The sequence below is a fragment of the Phyllobates terribilis genome, unplaced genomic scaffold (genome assembly GCF_046119375.1).
Source record: "Phyllobates terribilis strain yellow unplaced genomic scaffold, ASM4611937v1 Scaffold_10__3_contigs__length_209671492, whole genome shotgun sequence".
NCBI classification, from domain to species: domain Eukaryota; kingdom Metazoa; phylum Chordata; class Amphibia; order Anura; family Dendrobatidae; genus Phyllobates; species Phyllobates terribilis.
Window position 1 is genome coordinate 47,830,440 of NW_027362770.1, and position 15,783 is coordinate 47,846,222.

The following is a 15,783-nucleotide window of genomic DNA, read 5'->3' on the forward strand; positions in this document are numbered from 1 at the left end:
TCTGTGGTGACGGCTCCACTGTGTCTACAATCTACACACACATAATGAGATTATTGGCTATTGGAACAATGGTTAGATACTCCTGAGATACAAATATCCTAAGATACAGATTAGTGGATTGCTGGACATTTTACAAGTGAATCTAGTGCACATACTGACAAGTTATCAGAACTATAAAGCATAAAAAGTAAATCACTAGTAAAACACAATAATAATATTAACAAAAATGGTGGTCCGCTGCTGGAAAAGTATCATTGTCTTTAGAAAGTGGACAGCTTCTCACACAAAGCATCAGCCTTGACATTTTTGACTCCAGGATGGGAAGTGACAACAAAATTTAACTTAATAAAAAACAGGGACCTTCTAGCTTGCCTAGGGTTGAGACGTTTAGCCGATTTAAGATATGACAGGTTCTTATGATCTGTGATAACAGTAATAGGATGGGAAGCCCCCTCCAACCAATGTCGCCATTCTTCAAATGCCAATTTAATCGGCAAAAGCTCCCTATTACCCACGTCATAATTTCTCTCAGCCAAAGATAATTTCTTAGAAAAGAAAGTGCATGGATGCCATTTACCAAGAGACGGACCCTGAGACAACACAGCCCGAACCCCCAACTCCAACGCATCAACTTCCACAATAAAGGATTGGGAAACATCGGGTTGACTGAGTATAGGTACAGTGGCAAAACAACTCTTTAGGGAGGAAAAAGGCTGCAGGGTGGCATCTGACCATTTAGAAAGATCAGACACCTTCCTTGTCATGTCAGTGATAATTTTGGATACATTTCCGGTAAAAATTAGTAAAGCACAGAAAACGCTGTAGAGCCTTCAGGTTCTCGGAATGGTCCCAATCAAAGGCAGCACAGATCTTCTCCGGATCCATCCGAAAGCCCAAAAATGACAACAGGTACCCAAAAAACTGCACCTCCTGGACAGCTAAAACACATTTCTCTAGTTTGGCATATAGTTAGTTATCCCATAATATGTGAAGCACTTATTTAACATGCCCCTGATGTGTCTCAAAATCAGGTGTGTAAACCAAAAGATTATTCAGATAGACAACCACAAACCTGCCCACCAAATGGTGGAAAATATCATCAACGAAATGCTGGAACACCGCAGGTGCATTGGTCAGATCGAAAGGCATAACCAGACTCTCAAAATGTCCTTTCGGGGTATTGAACGCTGTTTTCCATTCATCCCCCTCTCTGATTCTAACAAGTCTATAGGCTCCCCTTAAATCCAACTTGGAGAAGACATTAGCTCTCACAACCTGGCTGAACAAATCTGGAATCAGAGGATAAGGGTATGGATCTTGAATGGTAATTTGATTCAATACCCAGAAATCTAAACAGGGACGTAGACCGCCATCTTTTTTCTTCACAAAGGAGAACCTTGATGACACGGGCGAAGATATGTCCCTTCCCCAGACTTTCCACAATGAACTCCTTCATGGCTTGTCTCTGAAGGCCAGAAAGATTATACAGTCTGGACTTTAGTAGTTTAGTTCAGTGGGTCAGGCTAATAGGACAGTCATATGCACAATGAGGAGGCAAATCCTAACACCCCCTATCAGAAAAAACATCCTCAAAACCAGACAAAAATGCAGGTAAGGTTTTTGTAGAGACTGTAGAAAGGGAAATATTTAGTTGACATGGCAGTAATCCCCCCACTCAATGATCTCTCTGGATTGCCAATACACCAATGAATTATGTTTCACCAACCAGAGTAGACCTAGTAAAATAGGAGTGGGAAGACCGTCAAGGACAAAGCAAGGAATTATCTCACAATGATCTATCCCCACTCTCAGTCTTACATTATGTACAATTTGAGTCAGAGCTTTCTGTGCAAGTTTCAATTTTTAGTCTTGCTATCTAGCACCACCTCTGCTGTCAGTAAAAACCGAAAACTACAGGTTGACGATAAACTCACCCCTTGATTATCCAACTCCAGACTACCAAGGGTTAATCGGGTCTCCTTTTGCTTAGAAATCGAGGGACTGACCCCAATAAAATGCCCCTTTTTTCCATACAAAAAAAACACACACCCTTTTTTTTGCGGCTCTCAGAGGAAGCGTACGATGCTGAGGCACCCCCTAACTGCATGGGTTCTTCCACCTCTCCCAGTACTGGTTCACCCCCAGACCGCTCCCCCAGCAAAGGGGCATTACCCTGAAAAGAGGGCTCCGAAGAAAGTGGTCTCACCCACCTATCCCAAAGACGTCTATCAACACATATAGACAAAGGCATGGTAGCATCCATGGACTCTGGGGTTTCATATACTGCCAAAGCATATTTCAACCTTTCAGTAAGGCCCCAACAAAATTTGCTTCTAAGAGCCAGGTCATTCCACTTTTTATCAGTTACCCATCTTTGGAATTCGGAGCTATACGTCTCCACTGACCGATTCCCCTGTAAAAAGGCGACGCAGCCTGGACTCAGCCAAGGCTGGCCTGGATTCAACCTCAGGATTGAGGATCTCGTTGTAGAAGTGAGATCACAATCTTCACTCGCTGCTCCTCACCTCCAGAGGACTAAAGATGAAGTTTAAAATACAGTTTACAAGCTTCCTTGAGCACAAAAAAATTGTCCCTACCTCCTGAAAACCTGTCCGAGAGGGCAACTTTGGGTTCAAGCTGGACTGGTCTACTCGCAGAGACTCCAACATTAGAGATCTGCAGCTGCTGTTGCTACTGCTGAACCTCATAGTGGAGGTCAGTCACCTCCAGAGACAGCCTGCGTAGCTGCTCTGCCAGCTCTGCAACGGGATCCATGAACTCAGGAAAAAGGGAAAAAAACACACCCAAAAAAGCCACACAAATAAAACCACTTGTCAGTTGTTTTTTTTCTCCTTATTAATGTATGGCCGGTGATAAAGTCATGCAAGGTATGGGAAAGACTAAGTGCAACACAAAGGGAAGAGAGGGAGGGAGCCCAAAAAGTAGGGAAAGGGGGAGTGGAGACCCCTAGGCAGATGTAATAACTCCCTGCCTACCGTTCCATCCCTATATAGGTTCTGCACCTATCGCCAAGCAGGACCCTAAACTCTGTATGTCCCTAGAGCTTGGCCCAAGATTGGAAGGGTGAGGGGTGAGCACTGGTCAGACCCCACTGCAAACTAAAGACAACAAGGTAGACAAACAAAGGGGATTAATTTAGCTTGAGCAGACACCAGAGGAGTAACACCAACTATCCTCCAAGGGCACCAGAAAAGAAGCCAGCCAACAGCTAGTGCTCCAAGTATGCACAAAAGTACATAGAAGTATCACCGGCGATTGCCTGGAGCAAACTGAGGGGTTTAAACTCCCATGCAAGGGTGTGTCAATTAGAAGCAGGAGGGAGGTCGCCACTCGGTCTTAAAGGAAGAAGGATTAAGAAGGTGTCTGTAATGCCAAGAGCAGTGACCTTCTACAGCCAGATCCAGAGCGACTGTCTATTAAACTTGACACACCTGTGACAGATGCAAGGGCCATAAGGCATCTGCACATTTCATAAATCTGGCACCTCCCAAATTCTTCTGTATGCTGTGCCAGGACTTTGCGTCTGCGATCCATCAGATAACCAATTTTAATTACTTGTTTGTAGCAAGAAGGTCCCAGATATACCGGGGTCATGTGGAGTTGGGATCATGTAGAGATGGAGTCATGTGTAGTTCAATAGAGTTCCAACTTTTGTTCCTTCAATTCAAGATGAAGCCATGCTTCGATCCTTAATATAAGGGTTACAATCCGTCCTATTGAATCAGGTATGGTTCACACCATTCTGCTGCTACCAAAAGTGATGGTCCACGCTTACGTAAATAGTCCATACAGTTTTGCCCGCTCAGGTCAGTGTACTTTAGTACACACACTGGACGTCTCCACAGCTCCAGTCACAGACACTGAATGAAACACTTGGTCTCCATTTTATCTGCCATACCACACCCCCAGGGGTGGAGATATGTGAGCTGAGACTCCCACCAATCTTTTTGACTCCTCAAAAAACCCAGTCTTGATACGCCCTATTAATTCTCTCAGTACTCTACATGCTAGAGAATGCTTTCCCGGGCTTACATCACCAAAGCTACCAACCTCGATGATACATTTTTCCCCTCAAGGACCTGTCCGGCAGCCACCTTACATATCCACCTCTGCCAAAGCCGGGGACTTGGCACCTTCTGCCATTAAACAATAAAACCTCGACAGTGTGTCAGCATTGCCATTCAGTTTCCTGGAACTATGCTCTACATGAAAGTTAAAATCCTGAAGTGTTAGGAACCACCTGGTCACTTGGCATTGTTCCCCTTTTTCTCCCTCATCCACCTCAGCGGGGCATGGTCTGACAGTTGCCTGAATTTCCTATCTAAGAGGTAATACCTTAGAGTGTCCAGCGCTCACTTAATGGCCAAACATTCTTTCTCCACTATAGAGTAATTCTTCTCACAGGATGACAGCTCCCAACTTAGTTACATTATGGGGTGCTCTTCTCCGTTCACCTTTTGTTATAAGACACGCCCAGCACGACATCTGATGCATACGTCTGGACCACAAACTCCTTAGAGAAATATGGTGCCACCAACATTGGCTGTTTGCACAGGGCTAGCTTCAATTCCTGGAAGGCAGTCTCAGCTTCTGGAGACCACTTAGCTATAGCCGACTTTGTCCCTTTAAGAAGGTCCGTCAGAGGGGAGGCTATCATGGCAAAGTTAGGGATTAATCGGCGTGAAAAGCCCACGATGCCCAGGAACGCTCTGGCCTGCTTCTTTAATTGAGGTTGTGGCCAACTCTGGATCTCGTCAACTTTATTTACTTGAGGCTTTATTTTTTCTCTGCCTATGACATAGCCCAAGTATTTAGCTTATTCCATTCCCATGGCTCATTTCTTTGGGTTTATGGAAAACCGCACCTTCCATAGAGCATCAAGTATCACCTGCACTTTTCTCAGATAGCTTCCCCAATCCTGGATGTAGATTATGATGTCATCCAGGTAGGCCACTGTGTACCTCTTGTGGGGAGTTAGGATCCAGTCCATGGCTCTCTGGAAGGTGGCTGGAGCTCCTTGCAACCAAAATGGTATCCTTGTGTACTGGAAGCATTCATCTGGCATTGAGAAAGCAGTCTTCTTCTTGATGTCTTGGGACATATGAACTTGCCAATACCCGTTTATGAGGTCAAAAGTGGTAATGTATCGGGCTGGCCCTAGCCTTTCAACCAGTTCATCGACATAGGGCATTGGATAGGTGTCAAACTTAGAGACCTCATTCAGCTTTCTATAATCATTGCAAAGCCGCCATTCTCCATCTGGTTTTGGCACTAAGACTAAGGGACTGGACCAGCCACTCTTCGACTCTTCAATGACTCCTAGATTCAGCATCTGCTTCATCTCTTTTGAGATCACCTCTCGCCTGGCCTCTGGAATCCAATACGTTTCAGGTTGACGTGAACACAAGACTCTGTGTTGTGAGTACCTCATGCTCTATGAACTGAGTGATACCTGGCAACTAAGAAAACAGGTCTTCATTTCATTGCAACAGCTCCCGACATTGCTGTTTCTATGAGCGAGATAAGGTGTCCACCACCTTAACATCTTCCATGCTGACTTCAGACTTGGCCACCAAACAAGGAGCTTCTACATGTTCTTTGTCCTGCCACGGTTTAATCTGGTTGACATGGTAAAATTGGTTGGGCTTCCTCTTCCCTGGTTGGTGGATTTTATAGTTGACTTCACCAACTTTCTGTACCACCTCATAGGGGCAATACCACTTGGCCAGGAACTTGCTCTCTACTGTGGCCATCAGCACAAGTAGTCGATCCCCTGGTTTGAACTGTCTCACACTAGCTGACCTATTATACACCCTGAACTGTGCTTCCTGCGCCTTGAGGAGACACTCCTTCACAATGGGCATCACATTGTCAATCCTCTCTTGCCTCTGGGTGATATGTTCCAAAAATGCTACAATAAGGTGTGGTCTTAGCTTCCCTGGAATCTTTCACCACATTCAGGAGTCCTTGAGGGTGTCGTCCATAGAGTAGTTCAAACGGAGAGAAGCATGTGGAAGCTCGGGGAAGTTCTCTGATGGAGAACAAATAGAGAAGTAGACAGTCCTAGTGTCGGCTGTCCTTCTCCACTGCTTTCTTCAACATTGCTTTCAAGGATTTGTTTAACATCTCCACCAGTCCGTCCATCTGGGGATGGTACACTGAAGTTCTGAGTTGAGAAATCTGCAGTGTCTTGCATAATTCCCTCATGACCTTTGACATGAAGGGAGTCCCTTAATCCATCAGTATCTCCTTCAGCAGACCGATTCGAGAGAAGACATGGAGCAACTCACAAGAGTTACGCTTGACAGAGGAATTTCTTAAGGTTACTGCCTCTCGGTATGAACATGGTAAAAAAATAAATAAAAAATAAAGCAAAAAATGATGCTTTATCATCATACCGCTAAACAAATAATGGAATAAAACGCAATCAAAAAGATGAATGTAAATTAAAATGGTACCGCTGAAAACGTCATCTTGTCCCGCAAGAAACAAGCTGCCATACAGCTCCATAAGCCGATTAATAAAAAAGTTATAGCTCTCAGAATAAAGCAATGCAAAAAAAATATTATTTCTATAAAATAGTTTTTATTGTGTAAAAGCGCCAAAGCATAAAAAAACTATATAAATGTGATGCCGTTGTAAACAAACTGACCCAAAGAATAAAGCTACCTTATCAATTTTACCACACTGGAACGGCATAAACCCGCCCCCAAAAAAAACCCAATTCCTGAATTGTTGGGTTTTGCTTATTCTGCCTCCCAAAAATTGGAATACAAAGCGATCAAAAAATGTCACATGCCTGAAAATGGTACCAATAAAAACATCAACTCATCTCGCAAAAATCAAGCCTTCACATGACTCTGTCGGACGAAATATGTAAAAATTATAGCTCTCAAAATATGGTGATGCAAAAACTAGTCTTTACAAAAAAAAACGTCTTTTAGTGTGTAACAGCTGTCAGTCATAAAAACCCAATATGAATCTGGCATTGCTGTAACCGCACCGACCTGAAGAATAAAGTCATCTAATCACTTATACCGCACGAGGAAAGGTGTAAAAAATAACCTCTAGGGTTAGAGTTGTGCTAGGGTTAGTGTTAGGGTTGTGCTAGGGTTAGGGTTGTGCTTGGGCTAGGGTTGTGCTAGAGTTAGGGTTGTGCTAGAGTTAGGGTTGTGCTAGGGTTAAGGTTGTGCTAGGGTTAGGGTTGTGCTAGGGTTAGGGTTGCAATAGGGTTAGGGTTGTGCTAGGGTTAGGGTTGTGCTAGGGTTAGGGTTTTGCTAGGGTTAGGGTTGTACCACCGTTAGGGTTGTGCTAGGGTTAGGGTTGTGCTAGGGTTATTGTTAGAGTTGTGCTAGGGTGAAGCTTGTGCTAGGGTTGGGGTTGTGATAGGGTTAGGGTTGTGTTGGGGTTGGGATTTTTTCAAAAGAAAAGAAAAGGGGGAGGAGTCCTGAGGAGAAAATTTGCATATTCCCACTGCATTTTGGGGTAAGTGAAGAGTCTCCGCGAGCTCAAAGAACACTGGATTTTGGCTGTTGGAGCTGAAAAGAGGACATCGGTAAACCGCGCGCATTTTGAAGCTTTTTTTTCAAGCTTTTTTCACTGTTTTCAGAACATTAACAATAAGAACATGGAAGAGTCCAGGAGCCATTTGGTGAGCTGCATATCCTGCTACATGTTCACAGACTTGCCAGTGGAAAAGCCAAACTTCACATGCCAGAAATGCAAGCTTGTGTCCCTGTTGGAGGAAAAGTTGCGAAATCTAGAAGAGAGGTTAACTACCTTGAAAATCATTAAGGAAGGTGAAGAGTTCTTAGACAGAGCAGAATTATCTCTTCATGATTCAGAAAGAGAAGAAATTCGAACTGCACCTGACGAAACAGAGGAATGGAAGCATGTGACCCACAGAAGCAGGAGGATCGAGAGGCAGTCAGCACCCATACTGCTCAGGAACCAGTACCAGGCTCTCACGCAGGAGAACCATGAAGAAATACAGCAAAATAAGACTTTGCCAGCAATGAATAACCTTGTAAACCCTCAGAATCCTCCTGGATGGAGAAAGAAGAATGTTGTGAAGAAAAAACGGAGAGTGGTGGTCATGGGGGATTCCCTGTTAAGAGGAACAGAGGCCGCTATCTGCAGACCAGACATAACCTCAAGAGAAATGTGCTGTCTTCCAGGAGCAAAAATTAAAGATGTGTCTGACAGGATATCAAGACTCTTCAGACCTACAGATCACTACCCATTCCTGCTAATACATGTGGGGACAAATGACACCGCAAGAAAGGACCTGGAAACCATCTGCAGTGACTTTGAAGACTTAGGCAAGAAAGTGAAAGAATTGGGAGCGCAGGTGGTCTTCTCATCCATCCTCCCAGTGGATGGCCATGAAACAATGAGGTGGAATAAGATTCTACAGGTGAACAACTGGCTACGTCGATGGTGCCGTCAACAAGGATTTGGATTTCTGGATCACGGAATGAATTACCTATACGATGGACTACTTGCTAGAGATGGGGTGCACCTTACGAAGACTGGAAAACATGTATTTGGAAGTCGCCTTGCTACACTCATCAGAAGAGCTTTAAACTAGAACAATGTGGGAAGGGAAGCAAAAGGCCAGAAAAAGCCATACAGCTGACAAATACTATTGAGATCTCTGCTACTGGAAGTGGAAAGGAAGAACAAAGACAAAACAATTTAAATAATAAAAATATGGGAGGAAGAGAAACCAATCACAAACTAAAATGTTTTTATACAAATGCACAAAGCATGGGCAACAAACAAGGAGAATTGGAACTACTAATGCAGGAAAAGGAATATGATGTCATTGGAATCACTGAAACTTGGTGGGACGATACACATGATTGGAATAAAAGGCTAAACGGATACAACTTATTTGCAAGAAACAGACTTGATAAACGAGGAGGAGGTGTTGCATTGTATGTTAGAAAAGCGTATATCTGCACAGAGATTGAAGCTTCAGAGACTGGGAGTTCTGTGGAAACTGTTTGGGTAAGAATACAAGGAGAGAACACTGCACAGAGATTGAAGCTTCAGAGACTGGGAGTTCTGTGGAAACTGTTTGGGTAAGAATACAAGGAGAGAACAACGGAAAGGACACCATTGTAGGCATTTACTACAGGCCACCTGGGCAAGCTGAAGATATGGATGAACTCTTTATGTATCAAATGACCAAGTTCTCCAAAAAATATGACGTAGTTGTCATGGGAGATTTCAACTATCCAGACATTTGTTGGGAATCTCTCTCAAGTAAAACTAACAGGTCAAGCAAATTCTTATCCTCTCTTGCTGACAACTTTATCTTCCAAAAGGTAGGGGAGAAAACAAGGGGATCTGCTACTTTGGATCTAATCCTTATAAAGAGGGAGGAAATGGTTGAGGAGGTAAAGGTGGCTGGGACCCTAGGAGGCAGCGATCATGCTATTATAGAATTTTGGATAACTAGAGGAGGAAGACATGTGAAGACTCAGACTTCAAGGTTAGATTTTAGAAAGGCAGATTTTAAGAGACTCAGAAAGAGAATAGGAGAGATCCAATGGCTGGATGTCCTTAAGGACAAAAATGTCCAGGAAGGATGGGAAATTTTTAAAAATGAGATTCTCAAAGCACAATCGTTAACAATCCCGAAAAGTAGGAAGAATGGGAAGCATTTAAGGAAACCAGGATGGATGAACACAGAACTTAAACACATGCTAAAAAGAAAGAAAGAAATGTTTATTAAATGGAAAGAGGGAGGCATATCTAAAGAAGATTATAATGCAGTCTGCAGATCCTGCAGGGCACGTATCAGGTTAGCTAAAGCTGACAATGAATTAAGGCTTGCAAGAGATGTCAAAAGCAATAAAAAAGGATTTTGGGGGTATGTCAAAAGTAAAAGAAAAGTCAAAGATGCTATAGGATTTTTACAGGATGAAAATGGAGAAATGGTAAGAGAGGATGTTGAGAAGGCCGAACTTTTTAATTCCTATTTTGCATCTGTTTTCTCTCAGAAAGAAAATGTAACATCAACTGATCTTCACTGTCCTTTTAAAGGAATAGAGGAATCCAAGTTATCTGTAAACAGAAAGATTGTGAGGGAATATTTAGCTAACATAAATGAGTTCAAGTCTCCAGGTCCAGATGAATTACACCCCAGAGTACTGAAGGAGATCGTAGAAGAAATTTTAGAACCACTCTCCATAATCTTTGAAAATTCTTGGAGAACAGGAGAAGTCCCAGAAGACTGGAGAAGAGCAAATGTTGTTCCTATCTTCAAAAAGGGGAAGAAGGTGGACCCAGGGAACTATAGGCCGGTGAGTCTGACTTCTATAACAGGAAAGATCTTTGAACAAATTATTAAACAACATGTATGTAAGTACATGGATAAGAATGAAGTGATTAACCAGAGTCAGCATGGGTTTGTAACTAACAAGTCATGTCAGACTAACTTAATTTCCTTCTATGACAGAATCACTGACTGGGTGGATCAGAGAAATGCTGTAGATATAGTATATCTTGACTTCAGCAAAGCATTTGACAAAGTATCTCACACCATCCTTATTGAAAAAATGACCAAGTATGCAATGGACCAGGCAACTGTTAGGTGGATTCATAACTGGCTTAGTGATCGGACTCAAAGGGTGGTTGTAAATGGCTTCACATCCAGCTGGATGAATGTCTCAAGTGGGGTACCACAGGGCTCCGTCCTGGGACCTGTATTGTTCAACATCTTTATCAATGATTTAGATGAAGGAATTGAGGGTAAACTGATTAAATTTGCTGATGACACAAAGCTAGGAGGGATAGCTAATACTAGAGAAGAGAGAGAGAGGATTCAAAAAGACCTAAATAAACTGGAGCAGTGGGCAGCAACCAACAGAATGGTTTTTAACAGGGAAAAATGCAAAGTACTACATCTGGGCAATAAAAATGAAAAAAGCATATACAGAATGGGAGGAATAGAGCTAAGCAACAGTAAATATGAAAAAGATTTAGGTATACTAATAGATCATAGACTGAACATGAGTCAACAGTGTGATGCAGCAGCAAAAAAGGCAAATACAATTCTGGGATGTATTAACAGAAGCATACAGTCTAGATCACGTGAAGTCATTATCGGTCTTTACTCCTCTTTGGTCAGACCTCATCTGGAATACTGTGTACAGTTTTGGGCACCACATTTTAAAAAAGACATAGACAAACTGGAGCAAGTTCAGAGAAGAGCGACCAGAATGGTGACTGGTCTGCAAACCATGTCCTATGAGGAACGGTTGCAGGATTTGGGAATGTTTAGCTTGCAAAAAAGAAGACTGAGAGGAGACTTAATAGCTGTCTACAAATATGTCAAGGGCTGTCACATTGTAGAAGGATCATCTTTATTCTCATTTGCACAAGGAAAGACTAGAAGCAATGGGATGAAACTCAATAGGAGGAGACACAGATTAGATATTAGAAAAAACTTTTTGACAGTTAGGGTGATTAATGAGTGGAACAGGCTGCCACGAGAGGTGGTGAGTTCCCCTTCAATGGACGTCTTCAAACAGAGGCTGGACAGACATCTGTCTGAGATGATCTAGTGAATCCTGCTTTGAGCAGGGGGTTGGACCAGATGACCCAGGAGGTCCCTTCCAACTCTACCATTCTATGATTCTATGATTCTAAAAAAAAATGATGTCGATATGGCGACTAGTGTTTAGCGCAAGTGCTCGCTACTTGAGTTTGCATCGGATGCTGGAATATGCACCGAGTATTGCGGGTGCTCAAGTGACATGCTCAAATCTCCGCCCCATATGCTTCACAGACAAAAAAAACCTTGTGGGGATTGCCTGCCATGCACGAGAGATACCCGCATGTTTTTTTTGGGTGTCTAACAACCATGAAACATGCGGGGTGGGGGCTCGAGCATGTCACTCGAGCACCCGCGATACATGGTGCATACCTGAGTACCCGATGCAAACTCAAGTAGCGAACACTTGTGCTCAAGACTAAGTTATTCAATATGATGACCTAATGTTATCAATTTCTGTGTCGTACCTCTGGGTTCAAAATATTCCCTATACCCCTTTATAAAATCTGATAAAATTTGAGGGGTCTAGTTTCCAAAATGGTGTTACTTGGGGGGGGGGGTTTCCACTGTTTTGGCACATCAGGGGCTCTCCAAACGCAACATGGCATCGGCTAATTATTCATTGAAATTTTACATTCAAAAAGTCAAATGGTGCTCCTTCCCTTCCGAGCACTGCCGTGCACCCAAACAGTGTTTTTTTCCCACATATGGGGTATTGGTGTGCTCAAGAGAAATTGCACAACAAATTTTGGGGTCCATTTTTTCCTGTTACCCTTGCGAAAATAAAAAAAATGGGGTCTAAAGTAACATTATTGTGAAAAAAAGTTACATTTTCATTTTTTTTCTTCCACATTCCAAAAATTCCTGTGAAGCAGCTGAAGGTTTAATAAACTTCTTGAATGTGGTTTTTGAGCTCCTTGAGGGGTGCAGTTTTTAGAATGGTGTCACTCTTGGATATTTTCTGTCATAAAGGCTCCTCAAACTCACTTCAAATGTGATGTGGTCCCTAAAAAAATGGTTTTGTAAATTTTGTTGGAAAATTTAGAAATCACTGGTCAACTTTTAACCCTTCTAACTTCCTAACAAAAAAAAATTTGGTTTCAGAATTGTGCTGATGAAAAGTAGACATGTGGGAAATGTTATTTATTAACTATTTTGTGTGACATATCTCTCTGATTTAAGTGCATGGAAATTAAAAATTTTCGCAAAATTTCTGATTTTTTCACAAACAAACGCAAATAATATAGAAGAAATGTTACCACTATCATGAAGTACAATATGTCCCGAAAAAACAATCTCAGTATCGGGGATCCATTTTAGAGTTATTACTTCATAAAGTGACAGTGGTCAGAATTGAAAAATTGGCCTGGTCATTAACGTGAAAACCACCCTGGGGGGTAAAGGGGTTAAAATGTCCAGGCTGGTTTAATAAGACTGCATAAACCGCTCAGGAAACCAAACAAAAAGACCGCCTTTTCTGACACAAAGTGAAAACACAAAGTAAATAGTTTATACAGTATTGCAGGTTTGCCCGCTCATGTCAGTATTCATTATCACACACACTGGAGGTCTCCACAGCTCTAGTCACAGACACTGAATGAAACACTTGGTCTCCATTTTATCTGCCATACATTGCCCCTGGGGTGGGGATTCGTGAGCAACTACTCCCACCCATCTCTTTGACTGCTCGTAAAACTCGGCCCCGATATGCCCTATATGTGCTGGAGCATGCTTTCCCAGGCTTACATCACCGAAGCTACCAACCTCGATGATACATATCTCCCCTCAAGGACCTGTCCGGCAGCCATCTTACTACTGCTACACATCTTTTTGCCTGCCCCATCATAATTCTCTCTGGTTTGGCCACTTCTACTGCACAGTCACACCTGCCATAAATCTCCTAGATACTCACTGTGGTATATAGCTGTAATGTATAGTCGATGTGAAGTGTACTATCTTGAGGGTGCGCATTAATGAAACAGCTCCCAAAATTGGGCTAATTATTTGAAAGGCTTGTTGTCAGGCCATTTCTTCTTCACTTTCAAAATGTCTAGTCTGTTCCTGATCCCTAAAAAGGAGATTATTTTTGGATGGCTTGATAAAAATCTTTTGTAATTGCTTAAAAAAAAACTGTTATCAGGTTTGCCTAACCCAAATTGATGCCATATATGTAATGGCACAGTAATGCTGATTACATCCATACCTTTATTTTAGAAATCAGGATTTACATTTTAGAGAAATTTATTTTTGAATTGTTATGCAAATGATACTATTTTTTCTCAGTGACCTGCCTTTCCCACCCGCAATATAGTGCAAATGCTGGTATTTTCCATGGAGATCCTGATGAGGAAGACTGTCAGTCTCTGCTATGATCTGCAAACAATGGAGATGACACCAAACACTGACAGTATTCCTTATGAGGGCTTACTATGCATGCACCAATCCAGGGAATGATGACACTTGCACTATATTGTGGGCAAAAGAAGCAGGTCACTGAAAGAAAAGTGACCTGTCAATCACTGACTGGAGACAGATGGTGGGCACGGAGAAGTTGGAAGAGAAGCAGCAGGCAGAACATTCAGCATACAGTTACCTGATATGTATGGGGGCTTGACAGATGAAAGAGCCCAACGGTATGTTTTTTGATGAATTTTCTGCCTGCAACTGCCCCAGACAATAAATCATTCACTGCCTGTCCTCACTCCTTGACATCTGCAGAGGGTATGTGTAGAAGGAAATTCATGGCAAGGCCCTACTACCTGACAGTGCTGTGTTGTGGTCTATCGCTGTTGCAGGCAGGTTTACCACTGTTTGAGTGTTCTATTTTGTTAGTTGATCAACTGTCATAAGGTATTGCAAAATATGGGTGTAATTATCCTTTAATTACCCATTTGACATGTATAATTACTATTACTAATTCAATTTCAACATGCTAGAAACCAAGATATAGAAGGATTAGTTTTGTCAGTATAAGGAACCTGTAAACAGTAAGTTAAGAATATTAACTTTAGTTATTGTTTTTTACTGTATTCTATTTTATTTTAATATTTATGGCCAGTAAAGACTTTCTCTTTTCATTTAAATAAAGCATAATCAACATATAATAAAAAGTTAGAATTATAAAAGGTTCTTATATACTTACACAACAATTAATTAAGACCTTCTTTTTGTAAAGAGTGCTCAGGAGTAAAATGAGCCAAATTCACTAGGGGGCATTAATTTGCTACATCTTTCAGCTGCCATGTGCCACCACAAGGAATGTACTTCAGTCAAGCACTGTAATACATATCTTTCATACTCTACTCCACTTTGTGGCATAAATTATGATGAACTTGTTGAACTATTCATAGCTAAGCTCCACCCATTTTTTTTTAAGTTGGTAGAGTTGGGTTGATCTAGCATAAAAACACCTAAAGTTTCAAAAATTTTGTGCAACTGCTGTAACACAAAAATGTATAACTTTTCAAATTGAATTCTGCTGAAAACTGAGTTGACACAGTAGCACACACTGGGATTAGATACAGGGCTAAGTGTAATGTATCACATGATGGCATTAGATATTGGAGTCAGTGGAGTGTATCACACAGGATGGGATTAGATACACAGTATCTAATGTATGTAATGTGGGACCCCGCTCTGTCCACTTCTATGGGAGCAGTGGTGTAATGCGTGACCCTGCTCCTTCCACTATATTACTACTCCCATAGAAGTTGACGGAGTGGGATCACACATTACACGACTGCTGCCATAGAAGTGGACAGAGCAGAGTCATAAATTACACTAATGCTCCCATAGAAGTGAATGCAGCAGTGTCACGCATTACACCACTGCTCCCATAGAAGTGGACAGAGCAAGTACACACTTTTCTAAAGGAGCAGTGGTGTAATGTTTTACCCCGCTCCGTCTATTTCTATGGGAGCAGTGGTGTAATGCATGACCCCGCTCTGTCCACTTCTGTGGGAGCAGTGGTGTAATGCATGACCCCGCTCTGTCCACTTCTGTGGGAGCAGTGGTGTAATGCATGACCCCGCTCTGTCCACTTCTGTGGGAGCAGTGGTGTAATGTGTGACACTGCTCTGTCCACATCTATGGAAGGAGTGGTGTAATGTGAGACCCGTCCCATTTACTACATTACCACTCCCATAGAAGTGGACAAAGCAGGGTCACACATTAATTGCCCCCCCCAAATAAATACA